The following is a 25705-nucleotide window of genomic DNA, read 5'->3' as shown; positions in this document are numbered from 1 at the left end:
AAGTGTGCTGTGCTCACTTTATATTATTTTTATTACAAATATTTGCACTGTAAACATGATAAAAAGATAGTATTTTTCAATTCATCTCATAAAAGTACTGTAGAGCAATCTCTTTATTGTGAAAGTGTAACTTAAAAATTTAGATTTTTTTTGGTTACATAACTGCCCTCAAAAATAAAACAATGTAAAACTTTAGAGCCTACAAGTCCACCCAGTCCTACTTCTTGTTCAGCCACTCGCTAAGACAAACAAGGTTGTTTACATTTACTGGAGATACTGCTGCCCTCTTCTTATTTACAATGTCACCAGAAAGTGAGAACAGCCTTTCGCATGGCACTTTTGTAGCCAGAGTTGCAGGGTATTTACATGCCAGATATGCTAAACGTTCGTATGCCTCTTCATGCTTCGGCCACCATTCCAGAGGACATGCTTCCATGCTGATGATGCTAATTAAAAAAAATAATGCATTAATTAAATTTGTGACTGAACTCCTTGGGGGAGAATAGTAGGTCTCCTGTTCTGTTTTACCTGCATTCTGCCAGATAGTTCATGTTCTAGCCATCTCGGATGATGACCCAGCACATGTTCATTTTAAGAACACTTTCATTGCAGATTTGACAAAATGCAAAGAAGGTACCAATGTGAGATTTCTAAAAATAGCTACAGCATTTTGACAGGTTTCAGAGTAGCAGCCGTGTTAGTCTGTATTTGCAAAAAGAAAAGGAGTACTTGTGGCACCTTAGAGACTAACAAATTTATTAGAGCATAAGCTCTACATAAGCTTTACATGCATCTGATGAAGTGAGCTGTAGCTCACGAAAGCTTATGCTCTAATAAATTTGTTAGTCTCTAAGGTGCCACAAGTACTCCTTTTCTACAGCATTTTGTGACACAGCGGGGAGGGGGGGGAGTGTTGACCTGGGAAGGTGGCAGGGGAGTTTCACTGGGGATGGGAAACGTGAGAGCCTGTAACCTGAGCCAGGAAGGGGAGGGGGAGGTAACACCTCTGCCCTGGGAATGTGGACAAAGGCTGCAGGAGAGAGCCTGCTGGGGAGGTTTTAGTTGCAGTTTGGGGCTGGGTGGTGGAAAGCAGGGAACCCCAGGGCTGGGGTCTAAGCTCCCTGCTCCCCCAGAAGGATTTGACTGAGGGATCCTGGTTGTACTCACAAGCTCTGTTTTAGACTGTGTTCGTATTGTTTACTGGCTGGCTGAGAGTCACAGTGAATCCCAGGAAGAGGGGTGCAGGCCCTGGACTCCCCCACACTCCGTGACACATTTGACCCAAGGTTTAAGAATCTGAAGTGCCTTCCAAAACCTGAGAGGGACGAGATGTGGAGCATGATTACAGAAGTCTTAAAAGAGCAACATTCCAATGCGGAAACTACAGAACCAGAACCACCAAAAAAGAAAATCAACCTTCTGCTGGTGGCATTTAATCAGATGACGAAAATGAACATGTATCAGTCCACTCTGCTTTGGATCGTTATCAAGCAGAACCCGCCATCAGCATGGAAGCACGTCCTCTGGAACGGTGGCTGAAGCATGAAGGGACATATGACTCTTTAGCGCATCTGGCACGTAAATATCTTGCAATGCCAGCTACGACAGTGCCATGTGAACACCTGTTCTCACTTTCAGGAGACATGTAAACAAGAAGCGGGCAGTATTATCTCCTGTAAATGTAAACAAACTTGTTTGTCTGAGCAATTGGCTGAACAAGAAGTAGGACTGTGTGGATTTGTAGGCTCTAAAGTTTTATATTATTTTATTTTTGAATGCAGATTTTTTTGTACATAATTCTACATTTGTAAGTTCAACTTTCATGATAAAGCAATTGCACTACAGTACTTGTATGAGGTGAATTGAAAAATATTATTTCTTTTGTTTATGACGGTATAAATATTTGTAATCAAAATAAATATAAAAAGTGAGCACTATACACTTTGTATTCTGTGTTGTAATTTAAATCAATATATTTGAAAATGTAAAAAACATCCAAAAATATTTAAATACATGGTATTCTTGTTTAAAAGCACAATTAATCGTGTGATTAATCGTGATTAATTTTTTTAATTGCTTGACAACCCTAGTATTCATCCTTTGTAATCTGTCCATGTTTCCACTTTTTGTAGGATTTTGAGACCTCCTGATGCTGTCATAGTGGCTCTTACTATTCTTCCTAGCTTTCCTACATGTCAGGATAGTTTGCTGTTGTGCCTTTAACACTGACTGGGAGTAACCAGGCATCACATGGACCAGGGAAGCCTGTTCTCCACTTGCCCAAGTACTGTAATCACATTGCATCTTTTGGTAACGATGAGCAATGTTCAAAAGGATCACATTAAGGTTTGGTTTCAATGAACCCCTGCAGACACTCCTTAAAGGGCTGGAATAGCCAGGGGTCAGGACTGAGGGGCACCAGCAGAGCTACGTGTAGGGAGCACAGCCCCAGAATAGCAGGGGGATGGTGAGTCAGGCTTGAAGGGCATCGGCAAAGCTGAGTGCAGGGACCCCAGGGCTCGGATAGCAGTGGGGAGCAAAGACCATTGGACAGTAGTCTGAGGGAAGATGTCACAGCACTGGCTGCGCAATCCCTCACCCATGCTACCATGAGCAGACTGTCACTTTCATTAACTCTAAATATGCTCCTTTAATTAAAGGGTGAGCCAGTGGAATTCTTGTGGAATTACATATTGTCTCCCTGCGAAGAGAGGCTGAGCTCATCCTAACTTGGGCCATTACACTGCATACTGCAGGAATTCACATTACTCACATCCCGTAGCCTTGCCAGGCACTCATTCCACCTCTCTAGATAAAAGGGTTATCGTCAAACGGCCAGCATCAGGCAGAGTCAAGATGGGCCGGAACCAACACCTGGATCGCTATGAGAGAAAGCTTTGACCTAGATCTGACTTTGTGGCTCAGACCCAGCTCTCATGGAAATAAACAGGCACCAAAAAAAATCACTGGTAACACTCTAATGTTCTGCCCGGAAGCACAAGCACATGTGCTGTGAGAGCAGCTGTCAGCCTGGGATAAATATCCTGCATAAATACTCTCAAACATTGAAGCAAGTTGGGTGATTTTCCTGCCTCTGATAGGGACTCCCCATTCTTGCTGCTGCTAAATCAACTCCTAGACAACTTATCCCAAAGCCCATAAACCCACAGCTGAAATGCAAGTGTTTCCAAGAGAAGGAAGTCTCCCCAGGGACAGTCACTGAGCTACATTCCCAGTATACCCAATCCCATTTTCAGAAGAGGGTGTGAACATTACTTGTAAATACTTTTTGGTGTGTTCTCTCTTCGGTCACAGAGAGGAAGAGACATTATTCAGCTCCTATCATCCATCAATGCAAAAGCACTGTACAAAGGGTGTGTGTATCAGTATCATTAGCCCCCATTTTATAAGGGAAGAAACTGAAACACAAAGAGAAAAATGGGATTTGTCCAAGGTCCTCCCCAGAGCAGTGACTATAGCATTGGTCTCCTGGCTTCCACTCCAGATCCCTGCCCTCTGGCTACAATCCCACCCTTTTTGAGTCTGCTGTTCACCAACATTAAAGCAAGCGAGTCCTTCTTCAAACATCAGAGTTACCCATGGAAAATGTTCACACCTGAGGTGTTTGCAGGCTCCTCCAATCAGGGGACAGGAACACCACCATGTGACTTGACCAACTGATTGCACCTAATCAACCCAGCTGGCCTATAGATTGGAGACTGGTCCACAGATTTAAAAACCACCATGGAAGTGATAAACCAATGACTGTGAATAGAGGAAACTGCATCGGCTCAGAGTGATTCTGTGAGCAAGGAAAAGGGGCTGACTTGACCCCATTGGTTACCCCCACACACTATTTGCTGAACTTCAGGAGGTTGCTGTACATGGGGGCAAAGGGAGATCTTTGTTGAAATATTGACAGTGCATCACCAGAGATAACCTCAATCAACCCAAGATTTGTAGGGCTCATAGACTGGGGACTGTTTTTGTGACTGATACAGCAAATTCCAGTAATACCTTTGGGAGATCTTACTGTATTAAGTTTATGTATCATTGTGGGTCAGGGCTTGTATGTAATTCCATGAGGGAGGAGGACCAACGCCCACCAGGAAATAAGAACTTTATGGGGTGTTGAGGCAAATTCACTCAGATTGTAACAACTCCAGAGGGGTATCACCACCTGGGGAATCTGCATATACTTCTCCAGAGCCCACCAGGCAAATAAAGGACTTTTGGATAAATAGTCTAACTTAGTGCCTGCTTTCTGATCCGGCAAACAGACAAGACCTTCTGTCCAAGGGGGGCCCCATAGGATGGATGGATGACGTCAGGTTAGCTTTTAGCATATGCATAGGAACTTTTCTTGTTTTTAATGCATTTTCTCTGTAATGCTTTCACCTTAACAATAAATGTGCTTGCTTACAAAGAGCTGTGGGGTAACTTATAACTGCAGGCCATTATGCTATTTACAGCCTCTGGAGAGAGAGAGCAAAATACAGACACTGGCCTGCTTAGGCCACTTGACTTGTTGGGAATAACATAGTGTAAGCAAGGAACTGTCGGGAGGGAGAGAGACACAGGCCTCTACCCCAAGAGAAGTGATGGCTGAGGAGCCTGGAGCCTGAGAGTGGGTGCCCTGGCTGGACTATGGGGGAGAAATACAAGTGCAGTTGCCCTGAACTGTGACACCCACAATGAACTCCTTGGGTAAAACTTCCATAGTAACATACAGGCTCGTGCCTGTGTGTGTTATTGGTCAGACTGGTCTATACTGTAAGATTATGTGGAGAACGAACACTATGGATCAGCAAATAAAAGTGTGCAGTACTGAGCTACCCCTCTGGTCCAGAGAAGGTCCAGTCCCCCGCGCACCCTTTTTAAGAAACATTTTGTTAAGGCAAAGTTACAATAAAACGTTAACATACTACATCACACATCACTTGTTCGGGATCAGGTTAATATTAAAAGAACCTGGCAGTTTCTCAGGTCACATTAAGGGGCCAAATTCCACTGACACCAGTGGAGTTATTACACCATGAGTTGGATTCAGCTCAAGATGTTCTCAGAGACCAGAATAAACCTGACAGGACTTACCACAGCCACTCGTGTTTACCAGTTGTTCGGTACTGTGGGAATCTCGTGACGGGTGAGAGAGACAGGAGACCTAAATAGAGCAAAGCAACAAGAAATAAGATGGGCATAGCCATGGGCTTTCTCACTGCCTTGTGGAACTGCTCGAGTCCATACATAGTGCCAGGCAAAACATTTTCAGGTAAAACATTTTATCGGAGACAAATGCAGATTCGATGACACCAAGATGTTTTGTGAACTCATGTCGGCTTTGACTAACTGTTCAGTTCAAAAACAATTCCCCCAAAGTCAAAACATTTGTTTATTTATAAGTGGATTCCCCCTCACTGGCAATTTTTAATTCAAGATGGGATGTTTTTCTAAAAGATCTGCTCTAATTCAAACAGGAATTATTTTGGGGAAGTTCTCTGGCCTGTGCTATGCAGGAGGTCAGACTAGATGATCACAGTATCCCCTCTGACCTTGGAATCTATGGATTTTAATCTGGTTTAGTTAAATCAGGGCGAAAGGCCAGGTGGATGCCCTCATTTTGGTTTAAACCATGCTTGTTTCAGTTCATGAGGTTAAACTAACCCAAACTCAGCTGCTCTTCAACTGAAGTCAGAGCATCCACACAGGAGTCTGCACCATTGACTAAACTGGTTTCACTAAACCAGTGCACGTTTGCGTGTAGACAAGGCCTAATGCATTTTAACTCACCTGAGTCTAAACAGGGCTTTTGCACTTAGTGTAGGCGGGGTGAGTTGTGTTTAAAGAGATGTTAGCTGTTCGTGGTTGGTGTTGCGGTTACAGAGCTAGCTGCATCTCTGATCTCTCTCTGTATGCAACCCTCACCCACCCCCGGCCCCCAGGCATTAAGCCTCTTTCTTTCACCTCGCTGGGGTGGGATCCCACAACTCTCTTGGTCCTGGACACGATCTCTGGCTACAGCCCCTGGGAACTGGCCATGATCTCTCAGCAGATCGAACCGGGCTCAGTGCCTGGATGACTTCCCTGCACCATCTGGAATGATGGTTGAAGTGCTGACTGCACAGCTTTCTTAAACCAAAGGACGGCTCAATCTTTGCAGCGCAGCACAAATGAGGATTTTAACATAACAGGGCTATGAGCATGGTTGTCTAACCTAATCCTCAGCATCCCCCTGACAGCTTAGGCAGGCCCATCTTCTTCTGACCCATCCTGCAGGGCCTGGGTCTGAGTCAAGGGGCTGTTAACTCCCCTACACAGTCACCCTAACTGTTTCAGTCCTTTGGACCCCTCTATTCCCAGCCTGGGCAAAACAGCTGTGTAACTCGGGCTGGGGCCCGCAATCAGCATCTTCACAGCTTAGTGGCTGTCGCCCTGTCTCCTATCCACCTGCCCTGTTTACCCCGAGGTATTCTATCCCAATCCATTGTGCTACCTCCCTGCTATTCAACTAACCACCACCCCCCCCCGGGCAGACAATAAACCTCTCCCATGTCACGGTCACATACAGCATCCAGAAATTAACACAGATCAGAATTCCTAGTCCCACATCACCACAGCCAGCTCGCCCCCACCCCGGCCCGCCCCAGACTATCCATGAGCCACTAACCCATTTTTAGACACGGCCTGTTCTCCTAAACTCACTGGACCCTTTGTCGGAGTCTGGTTACAAAACTTCAGTGAGAACGCGTTTGCCAGCACAGCCACATGCCGCCAGGGTGGCTAGGCAGGGGCCCTGCCCCTCTCTAGGGCAAAAGGCCCATCCCCCATTTCCTAGCCCTTCTCCAAAAGTCTCACTGCACCTTCTCACAGGAGACCTGCTCTGCCAGGCTCATCCACCTGGAGCGGTGCTCCATGCGCCCTCCATCCAATCCCTCCTCAGGCCTCATTGTTGGGGGGGGCCCAAGCAGCGTCACCCTCCCCTCCCCCATGCCAACTCCCCAGCAGCCTCAACCTCCCCTACCACAGCCCCCAACAGCAGCGACAACCTCCCCTCGTCCACCCCAGCCCAACTGCATCAACCTCCCCTCCAACCCCGAGCAGCACCAACCCAACCTACCCTCTACTGCCCCCTCCTCCACCCTGAGAAGTACCGACCACTGGATTTATCCTCTTTCAGACTAGGGCCGGCCCTAGACCAAACGGCGTCCGCCCTCCATTTGTTAAACTTTTGAATACCTTATTTTATTGCATTTGTAGCCCATTTCATGACTTTGATGCACAGTTTGATTTGCATGCATGATTTATCCCTGTCATAAAAGACGATAAATTTGCATGCTAGGATCTGTAAATCTGTATTTATTCATGCCATATATAAGCAAATTAAAAAAAACTCATTTCCTCTAAGCTTATAGAAACTTTTTAATGTTAAGAATAAGCATCTTTTATTTTCTATGGGGGGGGGGAAATATTAGGGAGAGCAAAAGTCTATGTTCCGCAGCCTGAGAAAGTCATCCAACATTACGCGTTAAGCCTGGCAAAAGAAGTAACGGTGTTTCTTTTATATTGTTGTGTAGACAGGGGTTTGATAGATATCTCTGGTGCAGGGTGACCAGAGAACAAGTGTGAAAAATTGGGACAGGAGTGGGGGGTAATAGGTGCCTATTGTAAGAAAAAGCTCCAAATATCGGGACTGTCCCAATAAAATCGGGACATCTGGTCACCCTACTCTGATGTATCATTAAATATGTCCTTTATTAGTCGCTACTCACACTCTTCAAGTCTTAAAAGACAAATACACTTTCACAATTACACAACAAAACAAAGTTCACAATATCACAACTGGGCTCTCACTTCTCTTCGTTCTTACATCTCACTGACTGACTGGCAACGCTCCTTATCTACCCACGAGGGCCTCGCTGACAATGTTCTAGGAGGTTCAAGGAAAATGTAGTTCTCGAAGTCTGGAAGGTTCAATGAGATTCTACATTCTAGGTTAGTGACAAATTACTTCACCTACAGAACACCCAAAACATGTCACCTTAAACTTTCTCTTTTCCCCTTTGTTGCTAACAACAAAACCAGTCCTCCGAGCCCAGCACCCCACAAACCCAGCACCCCAGGCGGTTGCCTGCCCCTAAATCCAGCCCTGCTTCAGACTATTAGAATATATTAATTTACCACAAATGTTAACTCACACTCACCCCTCTCTGTAAGTCTCCAGGCTTAGCTATTGCACTGAAGAATACAGCACAATACAATATAATAACCAGACTCATACAAGCACTTTGCTATTGGTCGCCTCCCAGCCCCATCCCAGCACTTCGCATACAGACTACTGCAGGCGTTCTCAACCTTTTTCTTCCAAGCCCCCCCATCCGCAACAGGCTATAAAAACTCCATGGCCCAAGAGGGCCGCAACAACTGTTTTCTGCATATAAAAGTCAGGGACGGCGTTAAGGGGTAGCAAGCAGGGCAATTGCCAGGAGCCCCTCACCATAGGGGCTTTTGACCTGGGCCCCAATGAGTCTAACACCGAGGACTTGGCGGACCCCCTGAAACTTGCTCACCCCTGTTTGAGAACCATTCAGTTAAAGGACAATTGATTAACAGCTGTGAAATAATCCTGCATTTCATTTTTGGTGCCTCTGCCTCCAGGGCTCTGAGGCCCAGATCCTGAAAGGTATTTAGGTTCCTAACTCCCATGGGAGCCTAAAATACCTTTCAGCGTCTGGGTGGGAGTGAGCTCCAAATGCAGGTGGAATCACAAATTATTTTCACTTGCCCTAATCAATTTGAGACTGGGGCAGTAAAACACCAGCACTGCCCTGCACCGTCCCGCTTTTCCCCCATACGTGCAATGAGCCAGACAGCCCCACAACAAACATCATGGGCTGGGTCCCCAGCTGGTACAAGTCGGCATCGCTCCAATGGATCAGCACTGACCCCTCACCATGGTGACAGGGGAGCATAGTAATAGTAATAGGATGAAATTTAATAGTGAAAAGTGCAAGGTCATGCATTTAGGGATTAATAACAAGAATTTCTGTTATAAACTGGGGATGAATTACTTGGAAGTAACAAAGGAGGAAAAGGACCTCGGAGTATTGGTTGATCACAGGATGACTATGAGCCGCCAATGTGATATGGCCGTGAAAAAAGCTAATATGATCTTGTGATACATCAGGCGAGGTGTTTCCAGTACAGATAAGGAGGTGTTAGTACTGTTATACAAGACACTGGTGAGACCTCATCTGGAATATTGTGTGCAGTTCTGGTCTCTCATGTTTAAGAAGGATGAATTCAAACTGGAACAGGTACAGAGAAGGGCTACTAGGATGATCCGAGGAATGGAAAACTTGTCTTATGAAAGGAGACTCAATGAGCTTGGCTTGTTTAGCCTAACTAAAAGAAGGCTGAGAGAAGATATGATTGCTGTCCATAAATATATCAGAGGGATAAATACCAGGGAGGGAGAAGAATTATTTAAGCTCAGTACCAATGTGGACACGAGAACAAATGGATATAAACTGGCCATCAGGAAGTTTAGACTTGAAATTTGATGAAGGTTTCTAACCATCAGAGAAGTGAAGTTCTGGAACAGCCTTCCAAGGGAAGCAGTGGGGGAAAAGACATATCTGGCTTCAAGACAAAGCTTGATAAGTTTATGGAGGAGATGATATGATGGGATAGCCTAATTTTGGCAATTAATTGATCTTCAACTACTAGTGGTAGATATGCCCAATGGCCTGTGATGGGATGTTAGATGGGGTGGGATCTGAGTTACTACAAAGACTTCTTTCCTGGGTGTCTGGCTGGTGAGTCTTGCCCACATGTTCAGGGTTTAGCTGATCACCATATTTGGGGTCGGGAAGGAAATTCCCCCCAGGGCAGATTGGCAGAGGCCCTGGGGGTTTTTCGCCTTCCTCTGCAGTGTGGGGCATGGGTCACTTGCTGGAGGATTCTCTGCACCTTTAAGTCTTTAAATCACGATCTGAGGACTTCACTAGCTCAGACATAAGTTAGGGGTTTGTTACAGGAGTTGGTGGGTGAGATTCCGTGGCCTGCGTTGTGCAGCAGGTCAAACTAAACAATCATAATGGTCCCTTCTGACCTTAAAGTCTATGATTATCCCTAGCTTTCGCTGCCACTTGAGGCAAAGCAGAGTATTCTCTAGTGAAGTGAGTAGCAGAAGAATTTAACGCAGCGCTGCCCCTCGGCATGGTCAGATGATGTCTTGAGCACCTTCGGTTTGTGTCTTCAGGAGCACTGATCCTTTTGGGGCTTCGGCATCATCGACCGCCATCATTACAATCTGTGTTCAGTGCTGGGCCCTAGACTTCAGTCACCCAACTCTAAATTCTGGTACTTTTAGTCTCTAAGAAGGGACTTGATCAAGGCATACAAACTAACTAATGACCCAGGCAAAAGAAATCTAAGACTCCTGTTTACAGTTTTCCGTTGGAGAAGAGTAAAGGGACATTTCGTTCCATTGGAAGGCAGCCAGTTTAAACCAACAACAGGAAATATTCTCCCACACAAACACACTATTAGCCTGCATAACTCATTGCCACATGAAATCATTGCAGCCCTGAGCTTAGTAGGATTCTAAGAAGAAGCAAACATTTCTCTGGATAAGGAGAACAGCATATAAACTCTCATGCCTTAGGACATGAGCCAACCAGTAACTGATGGGTCAGGAAGAAATTTCTCCAATGGGCTACTTATTCCATCATTGCCCAACCATCTTCCGCTGAAGCAGCGAGTGCTGGTGGTTTTCAAGCCCGGACACCGGTCAAGATGGAGCCTTGTGCTGACAAGGTATGGTAGGTCCTCTGTTCTGTCACTGTACCAGTCTGAAGCAGAAGCACTCAGATCAGATGTCAAAGGATCCCAACAAAATGCCCTTGAGAAACTTTTGCCCCAACTCTTCTGCACCAGGAGTCATGGAAATGTAGAGAGGCCGGATACAACAAGGTTCATCTTCTCCTGGGGTATGCTCCATCAGGGGTTAGGACCATTCCTACCAGGCCCTCATCTTCCAGCCAAAGGGTTGTGCCCAGCTTTGGACCATGGCAGAAACCTCTTGGTGATACCCTGGAAGGAGTGAACTTTTGTGGCTCAGCTGAAGGGCCAAGAGAACCAACATGAGATGAGGGGAAACTGAGGCAGACTGGGTAGATCCCTGTTAGTCTAGATACTTCCCTGGGTACTGTCCATCCTAGCTTTAAAGATCAATGAATGCAGCCTCCACCACTTCCCCTGGGAGATGGTTCTACAGCCTATGTGACCTTGCTCTAAGGAAGTTTCACCCTCTAACATCTTCTAGCAGAGCTGATGGACCCTATCAAAGGTGCTGATCCTACACACACACCCATTAGCTTCATGCACTCTGCCCATGCACAAGAAGGTGGCAGGCAACACTTTCTGTCCGTTAGGTCCCCAAATCTACCCAGGTCAGTAGTGACACAGCTGTGGCCATCAGCCAACTGCTCAGTGTCTGAGGTCTCAGTCCACTTCTACCACTGCCCAGGTCATCAAAATCTTTGCATCACCCATACCCCACTGGCACGAATTGGGCCACTCATTGGCAGCCTCAGAGGCCACCGACTGAAAGCTCTGATTCTAGACAGCACTTGAGCAAGAGCTTAACTTTAAGCATGGGCTTATATCCCACGGACTTCAGCACTTCACTGAATCAGGGCCAGCACATGCCATGGATATGGAGCTCATCCCGGCTAGAGGTAGGTCCCTGCACAGGCCAGGGCTGAGGTACAAGGCAGGGTGGGCATGCTTCTGCAGCCATGGCTTGCTCCGTGCCGGCTGGGATGATAAATTAGAAGCCTCCAGACTCCAGGGCCATCCGGCTGGCTCCTTTCCTCAGGACTATCGCTCACTATGTCAGCATGGCCCATTGTCAGACTGAGCGGCTGATGATGGAAGGGAGTTATTCCAGGTCAGGAGCAGGTTGTACAAGTGTATGTGATTGGTTTGGTTAATGCCCAAGCAGAGCTCTGGGGTGGGGGGGGCAGCGATTTAGGGGGTGCATTTGGGCTTGCTGCAGGTTGTGCAGCTAGGGATGGCCCCAGTAAGTCACCAAGAGCCAGCCAGATGCCATCTGCGGACACAAAGACTCATATTCAGAAGCTTCCAGTTCTATGCCAGAGACATCTGGCCGAGCTCTTTATTTTTGTGGCTCATGGTTCAGTGCCATACTGAGCTGAGTGGGGGGGGTGAAGATGGTATGTCTGGGATCTCTCCCTCTTCTCAAGGTGCTGGGACTCTGTTCTCCAACGCATGCAGCAATGCTTAGGAAGGGGAGGTCAGGACGCCAGCCTAGAACCAGACATACTGCTGCCTTGCTCTGCCCCTGACATGCCCCCTCCCTGCTTCCAACAGACCAGGGGTGGAGTCAGGAGACAGGACGGGGCAGAGCTGATGTGGGAGGCAGCTGCGCCACTTCTGCCGTCTTTGTGCTTGTGAGGATTCCTCTGCCGCTTTCAGTTCACTCAGCACTGCGCACCGCTTCAGGGGACGTCTCTGCTGCAAATTATGGGGTAAGGGTAGCACAGCTCTGCATACCACACTAGCTTCAATCTAGCTAGCACAGATAACAGCAGCAGTGAAAACACAGCAGCACAGAGCCCAGTGCAGGCCAGAAACCTGCCTACGCACCCAGGGGCCCTGGCAGGCTTGTCCTGATTCTGAAGCCCGCATTGCCCCATTTTGACTACTATTGTTACCTGCACTAGCTAGACCAATGCCAGCATAAGTACCCCAACCCATGCTGTGACCACACCTCCATCTCCCATCTGAGTGCACTTGGAAGATGAACATTGCTCCGTGACTAACTACTACCCCACAGAGGCACTTCAGCAACTAGAAGAGAATTTGTGGCACCTTAGAGACAAGTACTCCTTTTCTTTTTGTGAATACAGACTAACATGGCTGCAACTCTGAAACTTCAGCAACTCTATCAGGTCAAACTAAACCATGGCTAAATGAACTTCATCTCTCTGACTACGAGGCAACACCTTGCCAGCGCTTAGAGCTATGGCTGCCCGGTCTCTCTGATCCGCTGGAGAAAGCTCCATATTGCAGCCTCTCTACTGGAGATGGCCAAGAAGTTTTTCGATGGAAGAGTCAATACAGCATTCACACTGGGGAAGGACGGCTCAGTGGTCAGGACACCAGCCTTGGTGACGGGAGACCTGGGTCAAGTCACATAAGGCCAGATTTTCCAAGCTGAAATATCTAAAGATGCTGATTGGTACCTAGTGGCATCTGCAAAAGCAGCTAAGCAAGTCAGGTGCCTCACTCCCACTAAAGCCACGGGCCTTAGATACCTTTGGAAATCTGGCAATTCATCTCTCAGGATATGACAACAGCTAGAAGTGAGCCTTCCAGCCTAGGTAGACAGATGCACTAGCGTGTTAAAAATAGCAGTGTGGCTGTGGGGGGGTTGGGTGCTCAAGCCCACCAGCCCCTGGGTCTGATCTCACTTGGCTAACTTGAATCTCCACTGGAGCTATAACACCTGCACAGCTGCTTTTAGCACACTAGCCCTACCCAGGCTGGGAGGCTCACTTCCAGATGCAGGATAGACAAACCCTCTGGGCCTCAATTCCCCATCTGTGCTACTTCATGGGGTGTTATGAGCACTAATGATTCATAGATTCATAGATACTAAGGTCAGAAGGGACCATTCTGATCATGTAGTCCGACCTCCTGCACAGCGCAGGCCACAGAATCTCACCCACCCACTCCTATGAAAAACCTCACCCATGTCTGAGCTATTGAAGTCCTTAAATCATGGTTTAAAGACTTCAAGGAGCAGAGAAGCCTCCCTCAAGTCAACCATGCCCCATGCTACAGAGGAAGGCGAAAAACCTCCAGGGCCTCTCCAATCTGCCCTGGAGGAAAATTCTTCTAATGCTTTAGAAACTGTGAAGCGCTCAGATAGGACAGTAACGGAGGCTAGAAAAGAAAAAAACATTAAATCTCCTTATTAAAACAACCTCTTTTAATGAACAAATATTACTGTAAACATTGTGATGTTCCTGAAAGTTTGTTTTTTGACAAATACAATGAACATTTTTGGTTGGTTTAATGGATTTCAGTTTTGTTTTTCTGGGTTTTCTTTGTTGATTGTGTTTCTTCTGTTGCCAGTTTTGATTGTCTTAGCCACAGAGGGTTTTCAGAATGGGACGTTTACAAAGGCAAACACTTACAATGATAAAACTTGAAATTTACATTTTCAAAAGTTCCATTTTTCAGAAAAAGTCAATACATTTCCCCAGAATTTTTTTAAAAATCCCTCCATGTTATAACCTAGCAGAATAAAAATGTACTTAACTCTTCCATGAAACTTAACAAATTTTGAGCAGCTCTTCTTTGCACTAATCCTTATTCTAAACTTTTCTTCCCCCAGTAAAAGAAATAGTTCTTCAATGCCTCGGGCTACCCTCCTCATAGCATGAGTCATGTCAATACCCTCGCTCTACTCATTTCCCAATATCCCACTTTGGAATAACGGCCTTCTATGCTGAAACTGGGCCTAACCAACTAATACTGGGCAACTCCAAATATTTACTGCATGGCAAATCGGATTCCAGAAAATCAAATTCTGACCTGCCCCAAGTTAAGACAAATATCAGCTCCTTGATTCATACCAACAGCCAACTCCTCAGTCACACATCAGCTCGTCATCTTTCGGGGGCACAACTGACGGTGTTGGAATTCCAGCTTGATCCAAAGCCCAGAGAAATCAACAGAATCACTCCCGTCGGTGGGCTCCGGGGCAGACCCTAGCAGAGCTATTTAAGCCACACCGTGGAGCTCAGCACAGCTATTTTATATTATAGTAACATCAGGAGGCCCCAGCACACCAGGTGCTGTACAGACAGTGAGACCCAGTTGCTGCCCCCAAAGCATTTACAAACTAAATAGTCAACCAGGGAAACAGAGGCACAGAAATCTGTCCAAGATCAATGGCAAAGGTGGGATCAGAAGCTAATTTTTGCCCTACCCACTAGACCATCAGGGAGCTGCTGAGGATACAGATCAAAGGGAAGTATTATACTGAATCTGGATTTGCAGTGACAGTTTGGGCTGGGATTCCAGCCAGTTAGCTGTTTCCCCAAACATCACCACAAGCCCCTATAAATAACTCGGCTGCTACCTCCATGAAGGCATTGGGTTCCGGGTCTCCGGTTCCTGAACTCTGAATCCCATGGTTCACTGGAAAAGCTTTTCTGAAGCACCTTCCATCACAATGCTCAGAACAAACAGTGCACTGGCTCCTTGGCAACTGTCCCATTGAGAACACACCCAGCTGCTGCTCTCTTACCCTCCCCACATCTCACCTGGAGCCTGCCTGGAAGGGCATGACCCTGCCAACACCGGGGCAGAGCACTGTGCAAAGTCAAGCTGGATAAGGAGTACGGGGGCCTCTGATCTTGCATGGACAGGATGCTGCTGCCATGTCACGCCTCGCTATCTGACTTCCACCCTGTAACAAACCCGGTGGCAGTCTGTTCACAGCTCAGCCTCCTGTTGGAGCCTGCTGTTCAGGATACCCCGGCATGAGCTGGGTTCTCTCCTCTTCAAGGGGCTCTTGGATGCATTCAACAGCCCTGCCCTGTTCTGATTTAATGCTGAGTTGGGGGAATAGCACATGATATATATAGGCGCAATACCATTAAACCCTGTAGGGGGCCCCGTCAGACAGAATGAGATGGCTCATAAAGGCTGCATGGAAAACGCGCTCATCAAAGTTAAAGGCAATTGATGACTAAATCCTCCCTGCTCTCAAAAGCCATTTCTCCGCTTCTTCCTCCTGCCGTAGCTTACTTGAGGAGGATAAAAGGCTGTCTGCCTGACAAATTCGCTCTCCGCCCTTGACATCCCTCCAGCTATTGTACTGTGGGCCCCCCACACCCCGCTCAGCAGCTTCCCTCTACTCAGGGCTTTGAAATTGATTGAAAAGTTAAAGATCTTGAAGGAAGCAGAAGGCGGAGACGTGTCATCGGGAACAATACTTCAAATATATTCGGGAACGCACAGCGAATCGTCTGAGGCATAAATCAGGTCAGCTGCCTTCTCTGAGTCACTGCAGGGTATTTAATGCAAAGGACTCGGAGTCCATTATAAAACATCCCAGGCTGCTCAAGGAGAAGAGCTCGATTCTAATTTAATTTAATTTGATCCCCGCATTCATTTTGACTCGCCATGGATGACAGCACCTCACAGAGGCTTGAAATGCAACGGGCCAGGTCCTCAGCTGGTGTAAATCCGGCTCCACTGGAAGGAATAGCCCATTTCTACTGACTGTGGCCACAGCCTCGAGGGCTTGCAGTGGCATTTAGGGCTAGAGCCACAGCAGAGCTGAGGGGTGGGGACGCCAAGCAGCACCACGCCTAAGGTTCCGAAAGCCACCGGGAGACACAAAGCCCAAGTTTGGCGCTTAGGCTCCCTATACAACGAACAGGGACAATAAGGGTACGTCTACACAGCCTGCAGCAGCCTGGGTCAACAGACTCGCGCCAGCGCCCTCTCAGCTGTGCACACAGCACGTGGAAGTTGCAGCTTGGACTGGACCGTGGGATCTGAAGCCCCAAGCCCTCAGCTTCATTGTAAATCCCAGTTCAAATCCCTTCTTCCCCTCAGGTGGTAATGGGACTTAGTTGGGGGGGTCTCACGCATCCTATGACGCGAACAGATGTGAGATCCTCCTCCTTTACTCCCGCTGCCCAGCCAGGGGCTGTTCTGCATAAGCCCCCGTACAGGGTCCCGGTCCAGTCAGCGAGTTCTGAGCTCACTTACCAGGCGAGTAAGGCCCATCTTCCCGTTTCACGCGTTGCTCTGGAGTTTAGGTGTCTGGATGCTGAGAGGGAGGGAGTGGCACGTGTGCGCAGAGGCAGAAATACAGGCACCGAGCGAACTTGTACGGCAAAAACCATCGGCGCTGGGAAAATTTAGGTGCTACAGGGTTTGGAGGCAGCTGAGCTTGACATTAGTTTGATGCTGATTAAATTGCTGGATAGCTCAATCTCTGTCTGTCCCATGTTGGCTACCACTGGCCAGGGTGGGCTGGGACTAGAGATGAGTGAAAAGTGCAGAGCTGCTTCAGTGATGTGGCAGGGGCAGAGTCTGCAGAAGTTGGAATCTGCATTAGGATGCAACGCGTGCTGTGTGCACAGATGGCAGGGATGCGCTGCACTTTCCAGAGGTCTTTGTCTTCGCGCTGCCTGCCACCGCGCGAGACCCTCCCGATGCTGACTGTTCCATCCTAGCGGCTGGTGGAGCCATCCTAGCCAAGTTGGGTGGGTGAGGGAGAGGTTGAGAACATCCCCTAATACCGGGACAGAAATCTCACCTGCACAGCCGTGATTATTAGACCTTACTGCACCGCAGCTCTACATAGCCTCCTTGCCTCCAAACAGCCCCAGCTGGATCTGCATTCCTTCATGTTAAGATTGCTCTATACAGATCCCAAAATCCCTGGTGGATTTGTTCCAGCTGAGTTCAGCAACAGCACTTAATAAAGAAATCACACACAGCCTAGCATCCCATGGGGATCTCAAAGCACTTTGCAAACACCCATTAATTCTCTCAACACCCCTGCAAGAAACTGACTGAGAAACAAACAGAGGTCTCGGGAAGAGAAGTGACTTGCCCGACATCACATATCAAGTCAGTGACAGAGTAAAACCCAGGAGTCCTGGCTCCTAGTCTTTTGACCTAACCACTAGAAGATACTGCCTCACAGAGCTGGGACTAGAACCCAGGAGTCCTGGGGTTGCTAACCCTTTGCTCTAACCACCAGCAACACTGCAAACGGTTTAGCTGAGTAAGTATGTAACTGACAGAGAAATGAACTCCAGTGCCCCTCGGAACCGGCTCTGGCTGCCAATGTCCAGTGCCCAAAAGTACCTCGTGCTGGGGACAGAGGGTGTCAGTCGCGGGGGCTGGCAAACCGGTGCTTGTACCCACCGCTGAGCAGACAGTCAAGCTGGATCTTAGGTTCATGGCTGTCACATTTTGGGCAGCTCCGCATGTGATATTGCATTTAATGAGCTAATTTGCATCTTTGTGAATGAAATGCACATGACCATACACCCTGCCCCAAACACCAGAGGGGCAGGGCGTGGAGATGCACAAAACTCGGCAGCTGTGAGCGCCGGAGTGTTCCTGGGGCCTGTCAGACTGGGGGGTGCCATAGACCTCCCCTTATCTTGTGTCCCCACCATCTCCATTGCTGCTGCCTTCCTCTCCTGGCTGCTCCTTGAATCCAGCAGGAGGGGCAGCGAGGGCAGCACCAGGCTGCCTGCTCTGAGTGACCCCGGGGGGCACAGCAGCAGCCATCGCAGGCTACGGTGACAGCCCAGCAGGGTGTGTGACATTTCAGCTGAACTGCAGAAAGGCTTGTCCCATGTCCACCAGACCTGGTTAAGAGTCAGGGTTAAGCTTCTTCGTCACGCTCACTTTCAGCTGTGAAAGAATTCATTTCCTCCCGCTGGATGGGTGCAGAGCAAGAGCCCAGGGTATGAAGCAACGCTGCTCTGAGAGCCAGTTCCAGCTGAGTTGAGCTTAGCTTCATTCAAGGGAGCGAACAGACCAAAGGTGTTCAGCTCACGGTGTGGCTGGGGCTAATGTAGCCTCCCTGTTAACAGCACAGCTAATGCCTGACACCGGCACAGAGAAGCCCCGGCTGGGATGCGCCCACCCTTCTTTGCTCGTTCCTCCCACGCAAAGGTCTCAAAGCACTTTAAAGCATGAATTAATCCAAGCTCACGCACCCATCACCCAACCCAGGAGGGAGGTATCATTGTAACAGTGGGGAAACTGAAGCACAGAGAGGCGAAATAACTTGCCCAAGGTCATACCGCAAGTCAGCAACAGAGCCATATCTCCTTGTTGTTCTGTCCTGTGCATTAGCCAAAAGACCATCCTTCTCCACCCAGTGAAGGGACCGGATGCTGGGGCCACTCTCCATAAGTCATGCTGGGCGGAAACCTGTGTACATGGAGACTCTGGAAAGAGCTTTAACCCCTCCATAAAAGAGCTTGAGGCTCTGCAGAGAATTAGTGGGTCTAGCTACATCCCTCCATTCCTCCCGCAGCAGCTGCTGCCGAATGGGCAAGTCTGGCTCACTTTTCCTGCTGCTGGAGCCAGCACAGACTTTCAGGGAGTGTCATGAGCGGGACTGGCTGAGAACAAACTAGAGGCAGCAGCCAGAGGGCTCTCAGGAAAGACTTTGGATTGGTGAGCTGGGCACTGCCAAGCCCCCTGGGCACATTGGTTTCCCTGCATTCATGCCCAGGGTCTGTTTGCATCCTGCAGATATTCTAGCAAATGGGTTTCCTGGTAGTAGCATGAATAGAAACAGTTTATTTGGAGTGAAATTCAACTCATGCCAAGGATCCAGCACCTGGCCTATGCTTAAGTGCTTCTGCGCCCTCCTTGGTTCCCCATGCTCAGCTCTGCCAATGCTACCCTGCAGCCCTCCCTCCCCACCTCTCCGAGCAGCAGAGCTTGCTGCTCACATCAGGCCGAGCAGCAAGTTTGGGATATGGATGAAAAATTGCAGGTGCTGAGCATTTTTGAAAAGCTGGCCAAGAGGGGGCTGATTCTCAGGTGCTGAGTCAATAGCAGTTGCTGGCACTCAGCACCACTTCAAACCAGGCCAGCGTTGCCCAAGGACTTGGGAGCCACCCTCCAATTTATGTTTCATAGATTCATAGATACTAAGGTCAGAAGGAACCATTCTGATCATCTAGTCTGACCTCCTGCACAGCGCAGGCCACAGAATCTCACCCACCCACTCCTATGAAAAACCTCACCTATGTCTGAGCTATTGAAGTCCTTAAATCATGGTTTAAAGACTTCAAGGAATCAGAGAAGCCTCCCTCAAGTCAACCATGCCCCATGCCACAGAGGAAAGTGAAAAACCTCCAGGGCCTCTCCAATCTGCCCTAGAGGAAAATTCCTTCCTGACCCCAAATATGGCAATCAGCTAAATCCTGAGCATATGGGCAAGATTCACCAGCCAGATACTACAGAAAATTCTTTCCTGGGTAACTCCAGATCCCAAAACAGCAGACCTGTTTGCCACAACAGCAGACCAAATGAGCGCCCCTGCTCTAGGCCCCAACTTCCCATCCCTTGGTCATTAGGAACACTTATTTCACCAAAGTTTCCAGGCTTGTAAAGCTTCATCTCACAGACTTTCGGCCGTATTTCTACATCGCACCCCTCCTGCCCAAAAAGTGACTTCAACTGGCCAGTGTTTCTGGCTACTGCGAGCAGAGGGGTAGGTCTTGTGCCTTCCCCTGTAGGGCCCCTGCAGGAGATCTCAAGCTGTTAAATGTGATGCACAGAGGTGAGAGAGAATTTCGCAGGTGCATCTGTGAAGGGCATCTGGCTCCCATTATCACAGTATCTGAGCATCTCACCGTTACCATATTTAGCCTCAACTCCCTCCCCCACACCGTGAGGCAAGGCAGTGCTATTGTCCCTGTTGTACAGGAGAGAAACTCAGATCCAGAAAGACTAAAGCCCAGATCCTAAATGGTATTTAGGTGCCTAACTCCCGTAGACCCGTCTCAGAGGAGCTCCCTTGGACATCTCTTCAGATACAGACCCTTGATGGGGAAAAAGCCCGGTGTCGTGCTTATGGGAGTAGTTGGGGAGACCCAGGTTCAGTTCCCAGCTTTGCAATATTCTTCCCCCTCTGGCACATGCATTTAAAGAGACACCAAAGGGAACTCATGCAGGGTTCTTGCAGGCGTCACTGCATGGGGCTGTGGGAATGTGGCCCGGATGCAGGGGCAGCTGCTTTCTTGCACCACATGCCAGCCTGGTGCAGAAGAAATGTGTTTTCCATCCCGGGCAGCCTTGCTTTGGAAGCGAATGCAGGGCTCCCCTCCCTCCCCCACAGGGGCTGTCTCTTGTACTTCTGCCCTCTGATGCCACTTGTCTGATCAAACTGAACTGAAGCCCCTTTGGACTGCTATGAGACACACAACCCCATGCACCCAATAAGAGATGATCTCCCCAGGACTTGGAGAGAAGCTTTCATCACACTGAACCAGCACAGACAAACATCTGGCTGGCCTGATGTATTTACACGGCCGTCCCCAAAGGTATTTTCAGATTGGACAGAATCTCAGCTTTCATCGAAATGTAAGTATTAGCTCTCGCGGGTGCAAAAAAGCGCTTTGATGTGACCTGAATGTAGCAGGCCGTGGCATCTGCTTGCGTTGATGACCAAGACGTGAAAACTCTCCTGAACTCCAACCTTTTAATCTTACTGGGTATGGACTCTTGATGCCTACATTTTTTCAGTTGTCAAAGACCGTTTCTCAGTAAAAATTTGTGGCTTTCAGTGAAAATTTTCCATTTTCAACAACCGATTCTTTTTAACCAAAAATCAAATGAGAAAAAAAAATCAGCTCATTTCAGTCCAAATGAAAATTACTATAAAAAATGTTTTTTCCATGAAAAACTTGAAAAATTTCAACAAAAATCCTGGTTACCTGCCTTTCGTAACTGTTGTTCTTCAAGATGTGTTGCTCATGTCCATGCCAAGCAGGTGTGTGCGTGCGGCATGCACAGTCATTGGAAGGTTTTTCCCCTAGCCTTACACATCAGGTCGGCTGTGGAACCTCCTGGAATGGCACCTTCATGGAGGTGTATATAGGCCCCTGCCAGCCCACTGCCTCTTCAGTGTCTTCTTGCTGGATACTCCGATAGAGGGGAGGCGGGTGGGTCTTGGAATGGACGTGAGCTACACATCTCGAAGAACAACAGTGACGAAAGTTAGATAACCATTTTTTCTTCTTTGAGTGATTTCTCACGTCAATTCCAAGTAAGTGACTCCCAAGCAGTTCCTAGGAGGCGGGGTTGGAGTTCACCAAGTCGCAGACTGCAGGACTGCTTTGCCAAACGCAGCATCATCTCTAGCCTGTACGACATAAAGGTGTGAATAGACAAACATGCTGCCGCCTTGCAGATGTCTTGAATAGGAACTGGCACCAGGAACGCTGTAGACAAAGCTTGTGCTCTTGTGGAGTGAGCCATTAATGCTGGGGGCTGGATCTTTGCTAGGTCGTAGCATGACCTGATACAAGCCGTGATCCATTAAGAGTTCCTTTGGGACGACACCAGGAGCCCCTTTATCTTCTCAACAATCACAATGAAGAGCTGTGTTGATTTCTAAAACGGCTTTGTCCGCTCAGTGTAAAAGGCTAACGCTCATCTGACATCCAAGGAATGGAGCATTCCCGGTTGTCAGAATGCAGCTTAGGGAAGAACACTGGCAGAAAAAAGGCCTGATTCACATGGAACGCCAAACTACCTTGGGGAGGAAAGCTGGGTGTGACCGCAACTGCACCTTGTCTTTATAAAACACAGTATAAGGGGGCTCGGATATCAAGGCCTTGAGCTCAGACATCCTGGCTGATGTTATAGCCACTAGGATGCCACCTTCCAAGAAAGGCAAAGTAGAGAGCATGTTGCTAGGGGCTCGAAGGGAGGGCCCATCAGCCTCGAGAGCAGCAGGTTGATATCCCATGGGGGAACTGGCTGCCTTACTTGCAGGTACAGTCTATGTAGCCCTTTGAGGAGGCAGCCAACCATGGGGTTAGCGAATGCTGACTGTCCAGCTGAGCTGGGATGGAAAGCTGAAATAGTGGCACCTTTATCAATGGTACTGCCACACAGCGCTGTTTTAGGTAAAGTAAATAGTCCAGGATGAAGGGAATTGATGACTGCAATGGAAGAGTGCCCTTCTGCACAGACCAAATAAAAAACCTCTTCCACTTAGCCAGATTAGTGGCTCAAGTGGATGGCTTTCTGCTGCCAAGGAAAACCTCCTATCCGAGTCAGTGCATGCAGGCTCCAACGGGTTTAGCCATGGAGTTTCCATACTATGAGGTGGAGAGACTCTAGACTGGGATGCTGGAGGTGGCCGTGGTCCTGTGTGATGAAGTTCGGGACCATGGGCAGAGCTGTCCACTGACAGGTCCAGCAGCATGGTGAACCAGTGCTGACGTGGCCATGCTGGTGCTATCCAGATTATTGATGCTTCCTCTCACTGGACCTTGAGGAGGACCTTGTGGATGAGTGGGAAAGGCAGGAATGTGGACAGCAAGTGCCTCTTCCAAGGAAGGAAAAAGGCGTCCACGAGCGAGCCCGGGCTGTGATTCTGGAAGGAGCAGAATTGCTGACACTTTCTGTTGTGCTGTGCCATGAACAGGTCTATCTGGGAGATCCCCACCTTTGGAAAATGTTGATGGTGACATCCGGGCGGAGAGACCACTCATGATCATGAAAGGAGCTGCTGAGGTGATTGGCCAGTTTGTTCTGCGAGCCCAGAAGGTTCAATGCCTCCAAGTGTATCGAGTGAGCGATGCAGAAGTCTCACAGCTTCAGGGCTTCCTGACATAGGGAGAGGAGCAAGCAGCACCCTTTCTGTGCATATAGAACATCGCTGTGGTATTGTCTGTCAATACTGATTCGCATCTGCCCCATGGATGGGTTTGGAACATCTGGCAAACCAGGCAAACCGCACACAACTCCCTGATGTTGCTGTGCAGCGAAAGTTCTGCCTGGGACCAAAGACTTTGAGTCCTGAGTGCGCCTAGGTGCGCCCCTCTTCCCATTGCCGAAGTATCTGTGACTAGAGACAGCAATGGCTGAGGTCTGGAGAAGAGAATTCCTGCACAGACTGCTTGAAGGCGAGCACCACCAGAGGGATTCAAGGACTGGAGGAGTCAGTGTGACCAGTCTGTCTAGGTGGTCTCGGTTCAGCCTCTATACCCAGGCTAGCCAAGCCTGAAGGGGACAGAGCAGCAGCCTGGCGTGCTGTACCACATACATGCAAGCAGCCATATGTCCGACCAGTTTCAGGCAATTCTGCACCATAGTGGTGGGGAGTCTTCTGAGATCCTCTATGATGGTGCCCATGGCAAGGAAGCGAGATTCCGGGAGGAATGCTCTGGCCCAACTGGAGTCCAGGAGGGCGCCAGTGAACTCTATCCTTTGAGTGGGGGTTATGGTCGACTTCACGACGTTCAGAATGAAGTTGTCCGCACCAGGTTCACATGGTTCTCCACTTGGGCATGGGAGTGGCCCTTGGTTAGTCAGCCATCTAGGTATGGGAATACTTGCACGTGCTGCTTCCACAGGAAGGCTGCCACGACCGCCATGCGTTTGGTGAACACCTGATGGGCCGTCAAGAGGCCGAAGGGAAGGACCGTGAACTGATATTGGATGTTGCTGACCATGAAACAGAGAAACCGTCTGTGGGATGGAATCATGGACACATGAAAGTACACGTCCTTCAAGTTGAGGGCCATGTACAGGCCCCCGGATCCAGGGAGGGAACCATGGAAACTAGGGAGACCATGAGGAACTTTAACTTCTTCATGAATCTGTTTAGGTTTCGCGGGTCTAAAATAGCCCCAAGCCTACCCTTGGCCTTGGGGACGAGGAAATACTGGGAGTAGAACCCCCTCCCTGAACTCCAGAGGAACCTCCTCTACTGCCCGAGTTGTCGGAGCATTTGCACCTCCCTGCACTAGAAGTTGCTCGTGAGAAGGGTCCCTGAATAGGGATGGGGAGGGTGAGTGGGAAGGCGAGAAGGAACAGAATTGGAAAGAATATCCCAATTCTACCATTCTCAAGACCCATCAGTTTGAGGTGATTTGAGCCCAGGCATGGTAGAAATGGGATAGATGATTCACAAAGGGAGGGGAAGGATCCAGGATTTGGACTGGTGCGTCGCTTCCAGGAGCACCTGCAAAAGTTTGGCTTAGAGACTGAGGGTTGCTTTACTGCGCTCTGGCCCTGACTAGAGGAGGACTGAGAGGGCCTCCTCCTGTTACTCCTGCCCTGCTTCCTGTTATAGTCCTGCCTGGGAGGAGCTGAGTAGAAGCGAGGGGCGGGTTGTGGCTTGAAGAGCTTTCTCTATGGCGTATGAAGCTCCAGGGACATAAGGTCTGCCCGCGAGTCCTTCAGGCTGTGGAACCCAGTGTCTGAGTGCTCTGAAAAGAGCCCTGAACAGTCAAAAGGCAAGTCCTGGATGGTGTTTTGGACTTCTGTAGTCCGAGTCACTGAGTCCGCCGAGTCCCACCTCCAGGACAGCCACAAATTCAGAGCAGGAGTCCGCCGGTAGCAGTTCCTGGAACTTGGACAATGCGTTCCGGGAATTGTAGCTATTGTGCTTCAGGACTGCCGGCTGGTCGCCTATGTGAAGCTGGATCCTCCCGATAGAACACACCTTCCTACCCAAGAGATCCAGCTTCTTTACCTCGTGGACTTAGGGGTCGGCCCCGGCTGTCCCTGTCTTTCTTTCTGGTTGGCCACCTCCACCACCAGACTACCCGGGTGAGGGTGGGTAAACATTTGCTCATACACTTTGGATGGCACAAAATATTTCCTCTCCAGCCCTTTTGCCGTGGGGGGGAAGAGAGGCGGGTGTTTGCTACAGCACCTTGGTAGTGTTCCAGATAGTTTTAATGAGGAGCAAAGCCATCCTCGAAGGGCCCTCAGGGACCAGAATGTCCACCATAGGGTCTGTCTCCTCCGAGATCTCCTCCGCCTGCATGTTTAGGTTTTGAGCCACCCTCCTGAGCAGCTCCTCGTGTGCCCTGGTGTGCATGGCAGGCAGTGTGGTGGAAGTGCCCGCCACTGCTTCATCTGT

General features: G+C 48.8%; 1 protein-coding gene across 4 annotated transcripts in view; it reads right to left on the bottom strand.

Moving 5' to 3' along the window:
• The window catches only part of SYT2 (synaptotagmin 2), a 188572-nt gene that overhangs the window by 63747 nt on the left and 99120 nt on the right, over window positions 1-25705 (bottom strand). For all 4 annotated transcript variants that reach the window (XM_043500645.1, XM_038380119.2, XM_038380123.2 and 1 more), the window contains exon 2: window positions 5095-5164. The gene's annotated coding sequence lies outside the window, so the exon portion shown is untranslated. The remainder of the gene's footprint in view (window positions 1-5094; window positions 5165-25705) is intronic.

Source organism: Dermochelys coriacea, chromosome 21 (genome assembly GCF_009764565.3).
Source record: "Dermochelys coriacea isolate rDerCor1 chromosome 21, rDerCor1.pri.v4, whole genome shotgun sequence".
Taxonomy (NCBI): domain Eukaryota; kingdom Metazoa; phylum Chordata; order Testudines; family Dermochelyidae; genus Dermochelys; species Dermochelys coriacea.
This window is presented reverse-complemented; position numbering and strand designations above follow the sequence as displayed.